At 41.4% G+C, this 21,358-nt stretch overlaps 1 protein-coding gene and 1 pseudogene across 1 annotated transcript in view; one reads left to right on the top strand and one right to left on the bottom strand.

The window, feature by feature from the left end:
- Positions 1-21,358, bottom strand: part of LOC100515111 (uncharacterized) — a 441,565-nt gene that overhangs the window by 198,472 nt on the left and 221,735 nt on the right. The window lies entirely within an intron of this gene.
- On the top strand, positions 2,372-2,812 carry LOC100516164 (small ribosomal subunit protein uS17 pseudogene; annotated as a pseudogene).

The raw sequence follows: 21,358 nt of genomic DNA, 5'->3' as shown, positions 1-21,358 counted from the left end.
ATCGGAGCCAAAGTTGTGATCTATGTCGCAGCTACAGCAGCACCAGATCCCTTTTAACCCACTGTGCCAGGCCAGGGATCAAATTTGAAACCTGGCACTGCAGAGATGACGCTGACCTCACTGCATCATGGCAGGAACTCCTGAACCTTTATTTGTAAATCAGGTTTTGATTAGTTGGCAGTAGAAAAGTTAGGTTTCAGAAATATATATTTATTTATTTATTTATTTTGCTTTTTAGGGCTGTACCTGCAGCACATGGAAGTTCCCAGCTTAGGGGTCAAATCAGAGCTGCAGCTGCTGGCCTACACCACAGTCACAGCAACACAGGATCTAAGTTGCTTCTGCAAGCTACACCACAGTTCACAGCAATGCTGGATCCTTAACCCACTGATCGAGGCCAGGGATGGAACCCACATTCTCATGGATACTAGTCGGGTTCCTTTCTGCTGTGCCACAACAGGAACTCCCAATATTTTAGAAAAAACAAGGACTACAATAAAATATTCCCATGACATAATACAAACTCTTCGTATGCTGCTCCAGCTATTAGGCTGATCAAGATTGGAGCACAGCAACCCGACCCAAAGAAGGCCCCCTGGCTGGCACTCCATGGATACTGACTCCAACCTCATGAGGCAAAAGGGAACTTCTGAAGAGGACAACTCTGGATGGAAATCCCTTTTTTCCCCAAGGAAGTCTTCCCTTTTTTTTTTTTTTTTTTAATTAAAAAAATTTTTTGTCTTTTTACAGCCACACCCACAGCACAATGGAAGTTCCCAGAGTCGAATCAGAGCTACAGCAGCCGGCCTACATCGCAGCCACAGAAACATCAGACCCAAGCTGCATCTGTGACCTACACCACTGCTTGACAACACCATATCCTTAACCCACTGAGCGAGGCCAGGGATCGAAACTGCATCTCTTCCTGGTTACCAGTCGGATTCTTAACCTACTGAGCCACAGCAGGAATTCCATGTCTTTCCTTTTTCTCCCTTAAAAACACAGTGTTGAGAAGGACTCGGAAGGCTCATCTCAGCTAGGGTGGCAGGGGGAGAGGGTGTTATAATAAATTATCACTGTCTTCCTCAGTCATGAAATGCCAAGAATGTGCCAAATATGAGTTCTGCCCATTGGGTCATTTCTGATCCTTTTCCAGAGAAGCTCTCCTGTCCCTTGATGACTTAACCCTCTGAGGTAACACATTCTTGTCTTAGCTGCTAAGAATCACTTGTGAAAGAAGCTCATCACTCCCTTGGTCTCTGTTCTTGAACTTTACTTTGGCCTTCATAGAGGACAAAAAACTTCCCCAAAATTGCTCTAAATCTAAAAAGTGAGATAAAACCTAGTAATGTCTCATAATTAGGGGAAAATGTCATAAACCCTGAGAAACTCCATCAACTGTTTGAAGTAAAGATAGGAGGGAAATATGCATGATACTCACGTACTTTTCTCAATTAATCTTCACAATACTCCTTAAAAGAAGCTATTATCCTCATTTTACAGTTGAAGAAATGGAGGCTTGGAGGTATTGAATCAATTCTTTAATGTCTCAAAGCTAAAGTAGGAGCCTAGACTCATCCATCTCCAAACTGCAGATGCTTGAGTGCTTTACACACAAGATTTGGGGAATATTTTTGGCAAAACTATAGCCCACAGGAGCCAGCTAACACTAGTGCTGGTGTCGTGGTATGTTTTAGTGATACTCCTTTTACCTGCCCAGATGAACTAAATGCTTTCTCCTCTTCCCACATCCTTATTTTCTCTCTTTACCTAGTGAAGTCCTACTAGCCCTTTACAACTCAGGTTAAATGAGCCCCTCCTCCAGGAAGTCATGCCCAAGTTTCCTAAAATGCATCCCATGGAATCCAGTAGTTTTCTCTGCCATCATTTTGATCATTGCCTTTTTTCTATTCTTCATTATAGTATAAACTCATCGAAGGCAGGTCCATATCTTCTTCATCTTTGCATCTTCAGTTTCTAATACGATGTCTGGCCCATGATAGGCATTTGATGTTTGCTGAAGGTAATTAAGAAAGAAGGTAAAGTGTTTTCATCTCAGTATCTGACTGTGCAAAATTGCTTTAACTTTCCCAACCTAAATAATAAAGTGGCTAGTAACTCCCAAAGACAGAATTGAGACTGTTGTTTAGTTTATTAAACAACAATTATTTGTAACATGTGACCTCACAAGCCTCTTTTCAGTGTATAGGGCCTTTGGGGATGCTATAGTTAAGAAAAGGCCAAGGTCAAGTTCATGGAACCTTATGAGATTTAGCTCATACCAATGAGCTCACAGCACAATGGAAGCCAGGTCTGAATACTGTCTGCCTAACTCTAAAATGATCCTTCTTCTTTTCAGGTGGCTGGGAAAATGGCGGTCATTCAGACTGAGCATACCTACCGAAAGCAGCTGACTTATCTTTCAAAATAAGAAGAGGATCCTACGTGGAGAAACTGGCAAAGAGAAACTCCTGTGATACTACAAATACATCATTCTAGGCTTCAAGATACCAGAGAAGGCCACTGAAGGCACCTACATTGATGAGAAATGCCCTTTACTGGTAATGTCTCCATTGGACCCTGCCTGGCATGGTAACCAAATGACTGCTGTCATCTGCCAAGACTACCTCCACTACATCCAAAAGTACCACTTTAAGAAGTGCCACAGGAACATGTCTGTGTACCTTTCCCCCTGCTTCAGGATATCCAGGTCCATGACATGGTCACAGTGGGTGAGGACTGGCCCCTGAACAGGACAATGTACTTCAACATGCTCAAGGCCACCAAGGCTGCCAACACCAAGAAGTTCTGAGGCTAGACCCCTGCCACTGCCCCAAACAAAATAAAGTTACTTTCCCAGTCAAAAAAAAAAAATGATCCTTTATGAGGAAAGGAAATAGGAAAAGACTTCTTTTTCTAGTTCTACATTTCAGTTTTGTCTAGTTCAACTTTCTCCCAACAGGATACCCAAACCACCTTCATATTACAAGCGATTGGGAAAAAGAGATGCAGTCACTGTAATGGGACGGCAGATTCACTCAGGACCACCTCCATTATCCAGCAGAAATACAGTGCATGTGGTTTCTAACTGATATGGTCTCCTTCCTAAGCCGCCATGTACTGGGCAGTAGTCTGACTTCATTTAATATATCGTCCAGTCTAATACACAAAGCAATCCTTTATTAGGTATCCTTCATCTTTTGGGTAAACACTCAGTCTATCTTAATTCTGCCTTTTCTCTTATTTACACACATCACTGTGCTCCAGGTTGACCTCTGGGTTCACAGTAGCTATTGAATGAAAGGCTGAATGAATGACCTCTTGCAGGTAGAGTGAAAGGACCACCACATCCTCATCATGATCTCCAAATGCCTGCTAGCCCCACTGAGGAATGGCTGGTCTGGCACACATGTTGGGTATGGTTCCCCTGATTATCTGGGGGTACTCAGCTGACCTCCACACTGATATCTGCTGTGGTAAACTTATGGGCTTTCTTCCTTGATTTGCCAGGACCTGGTAGAACATTCCTATTGATTCAGTGCATTAACTATGTTTCCAGCCTCTGTCAGTTTGATGCCTTCACATCTGCCCTACAAGCATGTGCCAATACTTCTTGTTCTAGACAGCCCCATGATGTACTTGACTCCTCTGGCCTTGGCCTTCTGCTTCCTTGTTCACCCTTCCTCTCCTAGGGAGGGGGGGTATCCTTCTCCTGGGGTTGTAGAGGGGAGGGGGTTCAAATACAAACAAGCCAACCTGGTCCACATCTGCAAACTTTATTAGGCTCCTTTATTAAGCTCTCACACTCCAGGCCACTATACATACGCCTGCCCTGATCACCGCAGGCCCAGGTATCAGACAACTAGGGACAGCTCCTATGATGCAGAACCTGCTGAAATTATTCAGACTAGCCTATCTGAAGATTGTTTACCCTGCCTTGCCTGCTCTTTCCTACAGAAATCACACACACACACATACTCACACACACACACACAGCGTTTTTGCCCATAGTTCATCTCCCCACCTGCCTTCTGATTAGCCTCATTGCTTCCCCATGTGGCTGCCACCAGCATGGCCCTCGTGGACCCAGGAATGGTGAAAAACAGAAACAGATGTAGAAAGAACACAAGAAAAGAACACAAGAAAAGAAGACAGCTCTCTGCCCCCGGCTTTGAGCCAGAGCACAGATGACATTTTGTGAAATTTGCAGAAATACCAAATTTAGGAATGGTTTGCTCACCTCTTTGGGACCCCGTGAGGAGTGCCCACCACCCCATGTGTAGCAGCCTGACATTGTGGCCAGAGAACAAATCTGGCCTGGCTCTCAAGTCACCCTCCACCCCCATGTCACATGGATTTTGAGCTGAGAATCAGAAAGCCTGCCAAGGTGACCTCACAGTAGAAGCTGAGGGTAGAACACCCAAGCCTGGGGACTACATGGGGGTCACTGCACCAGTGACTTAAAATGGGGCACAGCCATTGAAAGCCCAGAGGAAGGAATCTGAGTATCTCAAAATGTAGTGTGTTAATAGAAAATTTCAGCTATAGGAAGATCAACAGAGCAGGAGACCATAGCTGTTGAAAAAATAGTTCCTCACAGTTCCTGAGAGGACTTGGTGTGCCATGCTGGTGGCCCTCTCTCTTTCTCTTTCTCTTCCTCTTCCCCTGCCCCCTCGTCTTTCTCCTGATCTCTCTCAATCAACCAACATCTAGCTTTCTTGTATACTGTACCATCCTCTCCCCTCACAGAAGGATGAGCTCCATGGCTTAGACTAAACATGGAAGAGAGCAAGAAGAAGATAACTTAAGGAGGAAATTCAATCATTTTATATTTGCAACAGCTTTTTCTATCAGCTTGTGATTGCAATCTTCAATCTTAACCTATAGGTATGTGTCTTAAGACCACCAAGCAGTGAGCAGAAAAGAGGTGAAAATTATTCTATAAAACCGGAGTGTAGGTCATTAGTAAGTGCTTCTATTCATTAAAGAAATGCTAGGTGTGTGGCTATAACGTGACATAATCCCAGAGCAAATCCAACTCAGGCTTCAATTTTTAGATAGAGTCTAGAAATCTCACCTAAGTCTGACTTATGCTATCCTCAGATAGAACATTAATATTTTCTCCCACTTTGCAGCTGAGCCCCTGTAATAGTTTTGGGAGAGACTCTCAAAAGCTGGTATGTGAAAGTCATTATTTAAAACACATCTCTTAATTTTCTGACAAGCTCAGATATTCTACCCCTCCCAAATATATTCAAATCTGTGCTGAGAGCTTTTTCACACATTACAATCCAGCTATCACTTTCACATTTTTTTTTCTGCTGAGAGTTGCCTAGAAAGTAGATAAGCCAGCACTAAGTGTGAAAACATAAGAAATGTGAGAAAAGTGAGATTTCAAATTAAAGTCAAGTAGTTTTTCTCTCTCTGTGTGTGTGTGTGTGTGTGTGTGTGTGTGTTTGTAAGTGCCAGTAAGCCTCTCTGAACATGTGGGAATCCCTATGTGCTATGTGTAGGTTCTTATTCTTGCTTGAGGTTTGAAAAAAAAATTAACAGTTTCTCCAATTGTTTTTAAAAAAGGACCTATAATCAAAATTTAGTTTGAGAGTTCCCACTGTAACTTAGCTAAGAACCCAACTAGTATCCATGAGAATGTGGGTTTGATCCCTGGCCTTGCTCAGTGGGTTAAGGATCTGGTGTTGCCGTGAGCTGTGGTGTAGGTTGCAGACGCAGCTCAGATCCCGTGTTGCTGTAGCCGTGGTGTAGGCCAGCAGCTGTAGCTCCAATTCAAGCCCTAGCCTGGGAACGAATTGCTGTGGGTGCAGCCCTCGAATGGAACAAACAAACAAACAAAAATCTAGTTTGCATACACACAGCAAGAAAGGCTGCAGTGAAATGCCACAAAATTTAACAAAGAAGACAATGGGAGTTAGCTATAGATTGTGCTTCCATTGCACCTTCTTTCCAAATTTTCCCACCATGTTATACTAAAACATACAGTTTTCAAAACATCACTCTGAGAAAATCCAGAATAAGAGCTCTTACTGAAGTTCTCAAGTTTTGACTTAGCTTATTTATGAGGATAGTGCAGGGAGAGCACACGTGTGTTTAGGGCTGTGTCAGCTTTTTAGGTGAGTTTCTAAATGCAGGATATGGAATTGTATTCACGTCCAATTAAAGCATGGAAGTTAGCAATGAAGTCCCACTTTTACCAATCTGAATATCAAAGCAGAGTTGTTCAAACTTCAGATAATGACTCACTGGGTGTCATCGAGTCAAATTAGAGGGTCAGGACTAGCATTTTTTTAAATAAATATAACAAAATATTAAATATGAGAACATAGCCCTTCCAGTAAAGGAATTATTTGTGTAAAATATATCGATGTATATATGTATATTAAATATTTGCACACATATATTCACATGTGTATATATATTCATATATATATTCATATGTATTTCATTGGTTGTGAAGTAAAATGTTTCTTTCTGTAGTTTACACAAATTTTCACAAAAGTTTAGAAAATGACATCCTAAAATATCTATCACAGGGCTTTACACACAGCAAGTGTAGTGGAGTGGGGTCACGTACACACACATGTGTTCAATTAACTGTGACTCCTCCCATTCCCTGGAGACATGGTGTTTATTTAACAAAGCGCTCCACTGTACCATTTGCTTCCAAAAAGATAAGCTTCTGGAAAGTTGGAAACAAGGAGAATGAAATTGTTCTACATAATGAAAAGCATTTTGGAGTTTTCTGTGACAGCTCAGAGATGGAAGGAGGGGTTCCAAAGAAAACAGGAGAGAGATGGAGGGGGAGGCATGGTAGCAGCTAAGGGGTCTGTGGAGAAAGGGTACAAAGGAAAAAGGAGTGAGCCAAGGACAGTGTGTTTAGAGTTTCATTTCAAAATTATCTCCTTTGGAGTTCCCATCGTGGTGCAGCAGAAACGTATCTGACTAGGAACTGTGAGGTTGCGAGTTCGATCCCTGGCCTCACTCAGTGGGTTAAGGATCTGGTGTAGGTTGCAGACGAGTCTCGGATCCCTGGTTACTGCGGCTGTGGCATAGGCCAGCAGCAATAGCTCCGACTGAACCCCTAGCCTGGGAACCTCCATAGGCCATGCAGGTGCAGCCCTAAAAAGACAAAAATAAATAAATAAGCTAAAAAAAAAAATCTTCTTTGTGACCATGTGCTCTGATGCTGTTCTGCAAGGTAACTGACCTCCTTGACTCCAAAACCACCACTGAACTCATCTCCAGGTGCAGCCTTCAGTAAGTTACCTTTTCAGGCTTAAAGAACTGACTCGGGAATGTGGGCATGAGATGTCATCTTTCCAATGTGCTAGAAAGGGCCAATGCTTGGGTTTCGGTATTATATAAATATTTGTTGAGTGAAATAGAAAACAGGGCAGAGAGTAAGTACCCTAACATTCTGGGTCCTGGCACCTCAGCCAGAAGTGGTCAAGAGCTACTACTTCAGCAGCCTGAAAACCCATAAAAACCATGAGGTTGCCTATCCTGCCCTCTGACCGCTACTTAGTGGGAAACTTTCCAAGATAACTGGCAGCACAGGTTCAAAACACAGAAGCCATAAACCCCTATCACACAGACTTCTAGCCAACGACCTCTCATTTCCCAGGCAGCCTTATGACCCCTTCTGAACAAGGCAGGTCACCCTGGAGACCCACTAAGATGCTGGGTGCTCCATGAGGCAAGATCTCAATCTGGGCTACAGCTCAGAGGTTGGCCTCCTCTTTCAATGAAAAATGCCAATGAGAATAGGACATCTTTTGCTTTTACATGCAGACATGCCCTGATGTAGAATGCGAAATAACAGAATCGTAAAATGGTAAACCCCATTTTAAAAAATCTTAATTTCATCAGGCAGCACACACAAAAAAAAATCCCTGAATAACAAACCCCACAGTATTCAGAAACTACATTTTCACCAGCTACAAACTCTTCCACCTCTCCTTCAACCCTACAAGCTCTTTCAGTTACAAGCAGTGAAACAGAAGTAGGTGGATTTCATCACCTTTACTTTCCAACTTCATCATGTGAAGAAAACTGGGGAAAGCCGCAAAATGGTTAAAAGGCAAAGAATGAAAATTAGGGAGAAAAAGACTTGAGGACATGAATAATCAAACTGAGAGCAGCCCTAGTGTAAAATAAAATTTAACTGATGCTCTCAGGTGGAAAGGCAGGCTAAAATAAATTGAGAGTCGAGGAAATCCAAGTATGCATGTTTTTACGCCTGAAAGTAAAAGCCCTCCAGTGCGCAAAGACTGTGCTAAAAGATGCAGTAAATAAATAAGAATTTTCATCCCCCAATAAAATAAAATAAAACAGGATTCATCAGGTTAAAAAAAAAAAAAGAATTTCCATCCCCAAGGTGCACACAGAGTGGCACGAGACATGAACATGAAAAAATAATACACAATATTTAAAAAATAATTACCAAGGTTTTTTAAAAATAATCAACATTACAGGGGAGTTCCCGTGGTGGCGCAGTGGTTAACGAATCCAACTAGGAACCATGAGGTTGCGGGTTCGGTCCCTGCCCTTGCTCAGTGGGTTAATGATCCGGCGTTGCCGTGAGCTGTGGTGTAGGTTGCAGATGCGGCTCCGCGTTGCTGTGGCTCTGGCGTAGGCCAGTGGCTACAGCTCCGATTCAACCCCTAGCCTGGGAACCTCCATATGCCGTGGGAGCGGCCCAAGAAATAGCAACAACAACAACAACAAAAGACAAAAGACCAAAAAAATAAAAAAAGACAAAAGACCAAAAAAATAAAAAAAGACAAAAGACCAAAAAAATAAAAAAATAAAAAAATAATCAACATTACAAACGTTGAGAAAACAGGATCTAATCTGATCAGTGAAACGAGTTTTCCAATTTTCAATACACAACTCTTCCAATTTTTCAAGACGCCTCCTAGCTTGTTCCTAGACACCAGCTATCACCACACATGGGAACACAGTCATCATGACACTGTACTGACAGCCCACAGGACCCCTCCACTTCATTCTAAACCTCCCATCCCTTTACTGGTATACCAGCTTACCAGTGTAATCGCTAGTTTATCTGTTTTGGCATTTCATCTCAACAATGGTACAAAGGAGACAAGAAAAAGAGTTAAGTCAAAGGGAGAAGAAAAACTCAACAGAAGGAGCTGAGAATTAAATCTGAGAATCTAAGCTATTTTGGAGTTCCCACTGTGACACAGTGGCTTAAGAATCTGACTGCAGGAGTTCCTGTTGTGGCTCAGTGGTTAACGAATCTGACTAGGAACCATGAGGTTGCAAGTTCGATCCCTGGCCTTGCTCAGTGGGTTAAGGATCGGCGTTGCCGTGAGCTGTGGTGTAGGTCACAGACGAGGCTCGGATCCCGTGTTGCTGTGGCTGTGGCATAGCCCAGCAGCTACAGCTGTGATTGAACCCCTAGCCTGGGAACCTCCATATGCCGTGGGAGCGGCCCTAGAAAAGGCAAAAAGACAAAAAAAAAAAAAAAAAGAATCTGACTGCAGTGGCTTGGGGTTGCAGCAGAGGTGCAGGTTTGATCCCTGGCTGGGTGCTGTGGGTTAAAGGAACCAGTGTTGCTGCAGCTGGGCTATAGGTCACAGCTGGGGCTCGACTCAATCCCTGGCCCTGGGACTTCCATGTGCCATGGGCATGGCGATAAAAAAAATTTTTTAATTAAAAAATCTGAGCTAATCTGCCAATAACAGGAAAATAGATGCTGGATGAGGGGTGGAAAGTAGCAGCCAGAACCAGAGGAGACAGCTGACTCTGGACTACAGAGGCTACAGAGGGGAGCAGAGCTGTTGGCAGCCAGAAGCAATGGTTGTGTTGCCCCACTGTCCGCACGGCCTCAGTTTGCTTTACAAAACCAGCATTTCCTGGAGGTGAGGGTACTCTGTGCTGTGGGAACAGGCCCTGGGGCCTGGAAATGGAAATGGCCTTGAATCTCTCCTCTGTGACCCACTGAATTAAAGCCACAGCTAACTCTGAATTTGCGTAAAGTTCAAGACTAATCTCTGGGGTTGCACTACTTCTCCCTCTAATTTCTGCTTCCCCTTCCTCTCTCTCAGTTGTTTGCACTCTCCGTCATCAAGTCATCTGGTTCGCTGTCCTCCCTCTAATTTGCTTTATTAAAAACACTTCCGTGGTGCCTTTTATGTCACCTCCCCTAGGAAGGCTGAAAATTGAAAGCAGAACCATAGAATCGCAGGATGTGAGCGAAGGAATGGATCTTAATGATCATCTGGTCTAACCACCGTAGTCTAAAGACAAAGACCCTGAGGTTCTAAGCGCAGAAAAAACTGACAAAACTCTCCCAAGTGCACATCTCCCCATTCTGAGCCCAGACTTTTTTCCACAGTGACACACTCACGCCCAATTTCCAGTGAAGCCTCTTACAGAATTAGAAAGCCTGAGCTGCAGCTGAAAAAAATAAAATCCAAGCCCAAAATACAGTTGGGTCATTTCTAAAGGCAGGTGCCAGTTATGAAAACATGAATTGTTGATTGTGATACTGTAGAGTGTTCTCAGGATCCCAGGATCCGTATCAGCACGCGGAAACGGTCCTTCACTATGTAAAATGGGCGCAGAGCGCCATCTGCTGGTTGCCTGGATTTCAGGGCACCTGCCTTCAGTCAGACAAGGATATGCTTTAAGCAGTTTTTCTTATTCGCCATGTCCCCCAAACACACAAAAATAGTTCCACATTTGTTACTCTTTTTAAATGTTCAGTGCTTTCTTTTTTCTCATTTACTATATCACTGTGCTCTTTCCTTATTAATTATATGGGTTGACCTGATTTCTTTTTTAATCTAAACTTCTAAAGAAATCATATTATGAAAATGTCCAAGTATACACAAAAGAGAATGGCACAATAAAACCCATATTCCTTCCCCCATATTTAAAAATTGTCAAAATTTTGCCATATTTTCTTCTCTATTTCTTTTTACCTTGGTTGAAGTAATTAAAGTAAATCCCAAGTATCACTTGAAACTTCAGTATGAATCTCTTTTAAAAATTAGATTTTTTTCATAAACACAATAGCATTATACAGCTAATAAAATTATTAATAATCCTTTGTTATTATCTAATTCCCATTCCGTAATCAGATTTCTCTGATAGTCTAAAAATAATTTGTTCCATCGATTTGGTCAAATCAGAATCACAAGGATTCAATCTAACTGAATATATTTAAAATCCATGAGTTCCTCTGCATCTAAAGAAAAAAGAGAAAGTTTGCCACCAGAAAGAAAGAAGGAGGGAGAAAGGGAGAGGGGTGTCGGGGCTCAGGGCAGGCCTCCCACAGTATGCCTCAAGGCATATTGATAACTTTGAATTAAAGCTACTTAAGAAACGGCCAACGTGAGAGGACCGTCTGACCCTCCTCTCTTTCTCCTTGGAAGCAGGAAATAAAGGTGGAAGATGCCCTCCCTGCATCTGGAGGTAGAAGGACACCCTTATCACCAGAGGTAGGGAAACAACTGTTTCTCATCAGATAACCCTTAACACAACTAGGTCACAAACCCCTTGCTCTGCAAACTGGCAACTAAAGGAAAGAACTAAAATATACGATCCTGCCCCTCGTGAATGAGCTGTACCTCACTGTAAAATTAGCTCTCAATGGAGGACATTCTTCTTTACAGAAGAATTTCATCTAGTAAGAGGAGAAGGAATGATAAGTTTTTAAAAATCTGCATTTTGCACCTCCTGAGGATAGAGATGATGATCAGTGGATGCAACCATGGGATAAAAGTTGATGAGGAACTTGACATAGGAGGGATCAAGCTGTCACCACTACTCCTGCTCATTAAAATTAAACTAAAGGTTTGTCTGTCTGGTTTCCTTCTTAAGTTTACAGTCTGTTTTTAGCTCTTTGGTGGGGGGGAGGGGTATTTTTTTTTTTCAGTTTACTGCTGAGTCCTCTATTTTACAACGTTATACAGTATCTATCAATCCTCATTATAAATTATTCCTCTTCCTCCTTTTTCTCTTCATTTCTATCTCCTGATTGCTTAATTGTCATTTTCTTTCTTCGAATGAATACCTTGAGAACAAAGTAAAATGCTAAACATTTTGTTGTAGGCAGTATCTACTGAACTCAGTCTGCTGAGATAAGAAGATTAACTTACACTTCCAACCATCTTTCTCTCAATGGGTGTACATTATTCTTTTTCATATTTTTTTATTTTTGCTTACTAATGTTTATAATACTTATAAACCATGACTTTTACGACCATACCTCTCACCATTGCTTAGTTCCTTCTAAATTTAAATAACTTCAATACATATGAACGATCCTCTTAACACAATATCTTCCTTAATCTCTTGGTTGATAGGATTCTGTGTTGTTTCTGTTTTTGCAAAGGGCTCATGAATTCTATAAGCTTGGGTTCTTTCATATTGAGAATTTCTATCTGTTTGTATCTATGTGCAACAATTTTTTGAATTTGTTGGATATGATATTCTTGGTGACAAGTTCTTTCCCTCAGTAATTTGCAGACACAGTTCTTTTCTTGGTTGATATTTATTATTTCTATGGACAACTCAGATTTTCAATTGATTTTTGCCTTGGTAAATTCATTGCTTTATCTGTCCTGGATGTCTGAATAATACTTTCTTTTATCCTTGAAATTCAATACCATACAAAGGATATGTCTCCTTATTAGTTCTTTTCTACACATTTTGCCCAGAATAGATTTCCATTTTCCAGATTCAAGTCTTCCTTCTTTCAGGAAACCTATCCTTTCTGCTATCTTTGAAATTACTGTCTGCTGGTTTGTTGGGGTTTTAAATTCAGTATTGGCTGAATATTATTATTATCATCATCATCATCATTTTCTCAGTGTCTTAATTTTTTTTTCCTCTAGTCTTTTTTCCTATACAGTCATCGTGATCATCTCCAACCTTTCCTCTACAATCTCAAGTTCTTAGGTATGTCTGCTCTATTTCCTGTTCTCTCAGTTTCATTTTATTTATTAAATCCTCAATGGTGTTGAATTTTTAGTACTTGATCTGTTTCCTTAGCATAGCAGTTTCCTTTTTTCTCACAACTGCTGTTTTGTCATATCATTTTTGAACTCATTTAATCACATGTTTAGAAGCTCTTCCAAAGAGTAAAACACCCTTAGAAACATTTCTTCTTAGGTTTTCACATCTTCTGGATAGATTTTTTATCATCTGTGTTTTGCATCTTATAGTTCAGTTATTACTTGGTGAGAAGGAGAACTTGCTGCAGCAGATATATATTTTATCTTTTTTTTTTTTTAATGGGGAAGGCAGTGTTTGATTCTCTTGCACTTTTCTGCCACCTGTGTGTTCGCGTTATGAATATTCATAAGTTGGACTTTCAAAGGCTGAGGGCATGGATAAGGGGAAGCAACTAGGATGTTGGCAGGTCTATTGCCACTGCTGCCTTTGCTCTCTCCTCTGTGGCCTCGCCTGACATCTATGTCCACAATACAACTGTCCTACCTTACTTTGTTTTAGGATGTACTTGGACTTCACATGGTTACTCAAACCCGGTGTAAGGCTGAACGAAAGAGGATCAACCCCACTAGCTTCCTCCCATGCCATGAACTGCTTGGCTCCCCAAAGCAGGAAAAGCACAAAGAACATACAATGTAGGTGCTGCCAAGGTAGAAAGAAAAACTTTTTGCCCCAGACTCTCAGTGGATTTTTTCCCCTTTTCCCCTTCCTCAGACACCTGATTATGTGTATTTTATCTTTAGTCCTCTATTTAGCTTAATTTGAAATTTTTGATAATGAAAATGTTAACATCCCAAAATGGAACAACTATGCTAATGAACCCCAAGTACCCATCACCCAACTTGAATTATCACTACAAAAAGTGCTCTTGTTTATTCTCTGTCCCACCTTCTATTCACCTCTTCCCTCACACCGAGACATGGGGTTAATCCCCAGTTCAGACCAGTTCATTTTTCAGCTACATTTTTACTCATTGATGGAGAGCCTTACTGCTTATTGTTTATGATCCAGGCATTCTTTTCCTCTCCAGCCAGCAGGGGCAGTGGGGGACAGGGATGGGGGTGGGGGTTCAATAAGGTGACTCCACTGGTTATTCTCTCTGTTGGGCCATGGAGATGGCCAGAAAGGGTTGCCATCTTTGTGAAATTTCCTGTTCCATCTCCAGGGCTGTCTATACTCTCCCTACGTCTACTTTTTTCAAGCTGGGAATTATTAATGAGATTCTTTAGAATTTTGTTCATCTTTTCCCTATAAATGGTTCTGAGAAAGATGAGTTGGGAGCTGCATGGATATTTGCTAATTCTCAGGAATGTTGGTCTTCCTCCTCCACAACTTCCAGCCTGTTTCTCCTTCTCACTGCAATTGGTTGGTGAGGTTGCCAGACAAAATACAGGATATCCATGCAATATCTGGGACATAATTACACTAAAAAATTCAAATTTAACTGGGCATCCTATATTTTTATTTGCTAAACTAGAAACCTTAGCTATGGAGTGACTTGCTGGCTTCATTTCTTATGCATTTGCTCGGTTGGTGGATTGACGTACCAACATATTATTTTAATTTCTGGGTCTCTGGGCAGGAAGATTATGAGGTCAGGCTTTACCTTCCCACCTTAATCTAGGAACTCTAACATTTCATTAAATGTTCAGGTTACTCATTCAGTTTGTACACAGGTTTAATTTCTTGTGTAATATGTCAAACACACTTAAGAGAAGTACATGCAGAACTTTTGAGTTTGTTTTTCTCTTTTACTAGAAATGTAATCAATATTTAGGTATATTAAAGAAATCTAAACAAATAATGTCTCATCTTATGGCCAGAGTATAAGGAACATAATGAATGGTATTCTTTAAGAGTTTTGTTTCTATTTTTATTATTTTTGGACAAGGGTATTTCTAAAGTCCTTCACCACCTCTGGTCTCATTTGGTCAAGAAGTTCCTTCGCCTTGAAAGCCCCAGTCTGACCTCTAAAACTTCTTCCTGTCACTGGGAGTAGGGTCCTATAATTAATAGTGAATCATGGAAAGAGTCATGACAAACTCTTCTTTGAGTTGTTTCCTAAATGTACAGGAATTTCTAAGAAACATCTCCCATTTTGGTGTTGTGCAAATTCTTTGTTGTTCTACGGTTAGGCCTACGTTCTATGTTCCAGAACATAGAATCCAGCTTGTTTACACGTCAAGAGACTTATTACAATGATTTGCATGCTGGCAGAATTCCTAGGGGGTTCAGGGAATTATATGTGGATGTCCGACAGCCAGAAGCAAGGCACTCAGTCTCACTCACACACAAGATGACAGTAGCCCACTCCTCCTACCACCTGCCTTGAGTCACCCATGAAGCCCAGGCCAGATACCTGCTCTAGAGTTTCTAAAAACACCAAACCTGTCTGTTGGAGGAGGTCACAGAGACATGACTGTCTGTTGGAGAAGGTCATGGAGACATGACTGTCTGTTGGAGAAGGTCATGGAGACATGACTGTCTGTTGGAGAAGGTCATGGAGATGTGACTGTCTGTTGGAGGAGGTCATCACTAGGGCATGAACACAAGTTGACCCACAAGCTAGATGCAGGCAATCAGAGGCTCCTTATCTCCTCCCCTGTCTTTGGAATGTAGCTTCTGCTCATCATTTCCACACTAGGAACCACTTCAAGGATGCAACCTGGAGAGAGTCATGTGGGGCTGAGATCATCCAGATGGTGTAAGAGACTCAATCCAGTTAAGGCCTCTATATAAGCTTTTCAGATTCTGGCAGGGGGTGTGGAGATCTACTCATCTTGTACCCACTGAGACAAGCTCATATTAAGTTTAAGTGCTTATGAAACCTGCCACCCACCAGCCTGGAGTAGCTGCCTTTCTCTTCAGTCTCTCTTTGCCCTCTGCATTCAGGGGCCACCCAGGAATTCCCAAGGCTGTAAACCAGCATGGACCTTGCTAGAAACACATTGCATGGCCTCAGTCCCTCTTTCCAAATCTCACACAGGCGCATTAGCTTAGCAGAACTTACATGTGTGTACCCCAGCCGTATGGATGCCAGGAAATGTAGTTTTTTTGTTTTGGGGGGCTTTTTTTGTTTTGTTTTGTTTTGTTTTGTTTTGTTTTGTTTTGTTTTGTTTTTGTCTTTTTGCTATTTCTTGGGCCGCTCCCAGGCTAGGGGTCGAATCAGAACTGTAGCTGCCAGCCTACGCCAGAGCCACAGCAACGCCAGATCCGAGCCGCTTCTGCAACCTACACCACAGCTCACGGCAACGCCGGATCGTTAACCCACTGAGCAAGGGCAGGGACCGAACCCACAACCTCATGGTTCCTAGTCGGATTCGTTAACTACTGTGCCACCACGGGAACTCTGAAATGTAGTTTTTTTAATTCTACTTTGCCAAGCAGAAATGTCACAAAGTGGGGGAACTACCAAATGGGTAGCATGTTTAAGTAATTTGGGGCACCTGTTGATTCCTGGTGTCTGCTCCAGCCACCCACTCAGCATTGATTCCCCTTTTCCTCTCCCCCACAGAACCATGTTTTGTTCAACTCTACACCTCTCCCATGAAAACCACCTGACTCAGGGGGAGCAGAACCTGTCTTTAGCTACAAGGATGGACCCCGACAGATCTAAACCAATCATGGTAATACTATCCCCTTTGCTAATTACTGATTCAGGAATCCAAATTTATTCCTCAAAGCCCATAGTATTTTCTTGTTAGAAATGCTGGGTGGCCGGGCCTTTAAACCACACTGGCCCAATTAGACCGGGAAGAATTTTCATTCAGAGGGTGATCATTGCTTCCTCTTTTCCACAGTGTGAACTGCAAAGCCTTACTACAAACAGACATCTTACAATCAAAAGGAAAGTTGCCCTGAGGACAAAGCCCAAAGGAGAAAGAGCAAAGAATCACCAGGAGGTGTGCTTTGCTATACACTTGAAACTAGCACATTATAAATTAACCATACTTCAATTTTTTAAAAAATACAATACTGTTTAACCCAACCTGCAAGCCACACACATAGGCCCAGTGTCTCTCCACCTTCATTCCACACCCAGGTCACCCACCTTGATTTCTCCATTTCTTCCATGAATGGGTCCCACAGTGTTATTGCCATCCTCCAATGCCAGAAACTTTGCACAGAGCCATAAACCCTCTTAGCTCTTCTCTTTGCCTAGTTAACCCCTAAGCTTCCTTTGAAGTTCAACAGAAAGTTGCTTCCTTAAAGAAGACCTCCTTGATGTCATCTTCAAAATTTTCCTTGAGAAAAAATTTATTTGAGTGGTTAATTGGCTGTCTTCTCCACTAAACCATAAGTTCCAGGGATTAAATTTGATTTTGCTGACATCAGATCTCCTGCAATACTGTCACCTGGCACCATGTAAACAATTGATAAATAAATGTCAAGTAAGTTAATGAGTTAATAGAGGTTGAAATCTGAAGGATAACAGGGTTTAGAACAACACCAAGAGGCTGTGAGCTTTCCACTCTTGCATTGACTTCTTTCTTTGCTGAATTTCTCACTTTGAGCAAAATGTAAAGTGGGAGCTTTCTTCCACCCAATCTTGCAGAAGCCATCTGGAGAAAAACATTAAAAGCTTTGTTGTCACAGGACCTGACCAAGACATGATGACCAACGGCTGCAAAGTTTGGCAGGAAGGGGAAGTGAATCTTTGCATTTTCCTGTTGTGCCTGTCGCACGTCAAAACCTGTCAAATCATTCCCTTCGTACTCAATTTACATTTTTTAAAAAGTGAAACACTATATTTCCTCAATTTTTTATCTCCCATCTCTTTGGGGTCATAATTTGGGCAACAGACTGCATCTATGATGAATTTTGTGTGGCCCATCCCAAAATGGTGATGCCCATCAACAGACAATTGGCTTAAGAAGATGTGAGTAATATATATTACTCTGCCATAAAAATGAATGAAATATTGCCATTTGCAACAACATGAATGGATCTAAAGAATATACCACTTAGTGAAATAAGTCAGAGAGAGAATGACAAATACTATATGATATCACTTATATGTGGAATATAAAAAATAATATGATCTGAATCTATATTCAAAACAGAAAGAGACTCACAGACATAGAAAACAAACTTAAAGTTGCCTACTCTACATAAAATAGATAAACAATGAGGATATACTGTATTGCACAGGGACTTATACCCAATATCTTATAATAACCTATAATGGAATAAAGTCTGAAAAAAAAGAATCACTATGCTGTATATCTGAAACAAACACAATATTGTAAATCAACTATACTTCAGTTTTTTAAAATGATCTTGTTATTTGGATCAGCCCACTCTTCAAACATGTCAAAATACATATTGAATTCTATGCTCTGATATACCATCCATTCTCTTTTCAGATCATCTGCAAACTTAATCATCATGAAGATTCTTGTCGACAAAGTTTTTAACATGCTAAACACCTGAGGTAATATGAGAGCAAGTTAAAAATTGAAAAATTAACTCATTTTTCTTATTTTTATAATCATTTTTACATTTTACTTTCTACCCCAAACAATGTAAAAATTCCTTCCCTTTTTTCCCGGATTCTTAGTGCTCCTCCAAGTCCTTATCAACGTATGTTCAATTAGTTTTATGAACATCTTTCCATCCTGTGTACAGTGGGCTCTCTTCCCATCCTCCCCTCTCCCATATACATATTCTCTTGTTCTCTTAATTTAGACATTTTTGTATTTTACTGCCTGGTTTTCATTTTTTGAGCATTGCATTTCCCTCTTAAGCTACCTTCCTAACTCAGTCATCTATTTATTCAATAAAAGCATATTCAGCAAAAACTATATGCTTGGCAGTGTGCTGGGCAATGAGACATCAAAGATTAAAAATATATTCTTCAAAATGTATTGTCTAATGGGAAAACCCACACATAAACAACTGAAACACTATGAGCTGAGTTCAATAAAGAGGCATAGGCAGTGTTTTGGAAGTGGAAGCACGCAAAGAAATGACTACATGGATGGTCCTCCAAATTTAACCCAAAAAAGGGAGGCAGCAAGGTCAAGGGAGCCCAGGGAAGTGACAGACACGGAAAAGGAAAGAAGGTTCTGGCAGCCATGTGCCAGAATTGGCTCACATCAGCTCAAGAGAGCAACACCTCTTCCCAACTTTGTCTTTAGTGACTTCAGGTTGGTAGTTGAATTCGGCCATGGAGGAAGTTATTACATGACAGAAATTGGCAAATGCTACAAATGTAGGCACTTTTATTTATTTTCATCAGGAAGCCAGTTGTTAAATATTTACAACACACTGCAGAATCAATGGATCCGAGGAGCTATTGTAATAAATAAATAAATAAATAAATACATCACTAGAGTCTGAGTTCTAGAGGGAATGCTTTGGAAAGCTGGAAGAAGGGAGTCAGGGACTTGAACCCTGACACTGAGATTTTAGCACCGGGTCCTGAGTTCCTGCTCTTTCCTCTCCATGCCCCTCCCACAATCGCCCTCGCTTCACCACATTTCTCTGGACCAGATTTACTCCTCTCTATATCCCAGTTTCCTCCTAGGAGTATTTCTTCTGACCTGCTCAAGCCATCAATTCCAGTCTAAGCTAATAACCTTTATCATTTTTGATACACTGAAGTTATTTTCTGCACTGGGACAGAATTTGCCTGGCCACTTCTGCACAGATTTGTAAAAAGGAATTTCTTTGGAATCTTTATTTGGCAACTAATGGCTGAACTGGCCTGAACACTGCAGAGGGAGAGAAGAAGGAAAGTGGACAGGGTGGCCTGTGAGTCATTATACCATGACAAGTAAACTCAGTCTAGGGCGGGCATACAGAATCAAAATTGGCATCTCATTTCTGCTCTAATCTAAGTGAGCCCATTACCTAGGGAGCATATCATTGAGTAAAAATTACTACAGAGTTTCAAAATATACTCTATCTGCGGAGTTCCCGTCGTGGCTCAGTGGTTAACGAATCCGACTAGGAACCATGAGGTTGCGGGTTCTATCCCTGGCCTTGCTCAGTGGGTTAAGGATCCGGCGTTGCCATGAGCTGTGGTGTAGGTTGCAAACGTGGCTCGGATCTGGCGTTGCTGTGGCTCTGGCGTAGGCTGGCAGCTACAGCTCCGATTCAACTCCTAGCCTGGGAACCTCCATATGCCGTGGGAGCAGCCCTAGAAAAGGCAAAAAAAACCAAAACAAACAAACAAAAAATATATATATATATGTATATACACTCTCTCTGCAAGAGTGAGAATGATAAAAAGAATGCCTGGCATTAGGTTTTGTCCTGCTGTCTAATATTACACTAATTTTCTGATGCTCATTTTTGCCCCTGGGCATTCAGAAATATTTTCTTTCTGTTTATAAATATGTCAAGTATTCCCTTCTGTTGCTTTGATCATGTACAGCTGTTAAGTTAGGGCTAGTTTCAGAAAATGGCACTACAGGGTGAAAAGCACCGCATTCAGACTTTATCAACCATCTGGAGTGGTGAGCTGCTTTGATGTCCTAATATCTCTCTGATTTGATTTCGACAAAGTAGGAGAGTTTCTAGTAAAAAGTTCATTAGCATAGATGTAATTGAGCAATGCTCATACCTCCAGAAATTTGTGTTTATTGGAGAAAGCACAGTCTTTGCTGCAGCCATTTTGACAGGATTATCAAGTGAACCTCTTTCAGCCTGTTCAACAAGGATGAACAGGAATTGTTTCTGATACTTAATATCAGGTAGCAGCTGCTGTTGATAGAATCTTCTTCACTCCACCCATTCTTTATTTCACATCGGCTTGGAAACTTCTATGAGAAGGTCCTGGGTATGCACTCGAGCGTCTTCTACAACAAGATTGATGCAACCTATACACCCAGAAAACTCAAATTCTTCCTGCCAGAATGAAACTTACAGTGTGGTACTTTTAATTCAAGCAGACACCTGCACCATTCCCTGCCAATTTTTGAGAGTACCTCATCAGAGGAACAAAACAAGAATTATAATAATACGTCAGTGAATTGTTTCATTCCTTTCCCTTCATAATGAAAATGCGGCCACAGAAATTACCTCTTCTACTAAGAACTGTAATTAATTTCATACATGTCTATGTCATTAATTTAAAATAAAAATGCATTTAAAAATAACTTTGTAGGCATTCCTGTCATGGCACAGTGGTTAACGAATCCGACTAGGAAACATGAGGTTGCAGGTTCGATTTCTGGCCTTGCTCAGTGGGTTAAGGATCCAGTGTTGTTGTGGGTTTTGGTGTAGGTCACAGGCATGTCTCGGATCTGGCGTTGCTGTGGCTCTGGCATAGGCTGGCAGCTATAGCTCTGATTAGACCACTAGCCTGGGAACCTCCGTATGACACAGGAAGCGGCCCTAGAAAAGGCAA

The sequence above is a fragment of the Sus scrofa genome, chromosome 1 (genome assembly GCF_054392235.1).
Source record: "Sus scrofa isolate SSC_HxYL_T2T_F1_AM1 chromosome 1, Sscrofa_HxYL_maternal_Yorkshire_Landrace_v2.0, whole genome shotgun sequence".
Lineage (NCBI taxonomy): Eukaryota > Metazoa > Chordata > Mammalia > Artiodactyla > Suidae > Sus > Sus scrofa.
The sequence above is the reverse complement of the archived record's forward strand: the minus strand, read 5'-3'. Positions and strand labels throughout refer to the sequence as shown.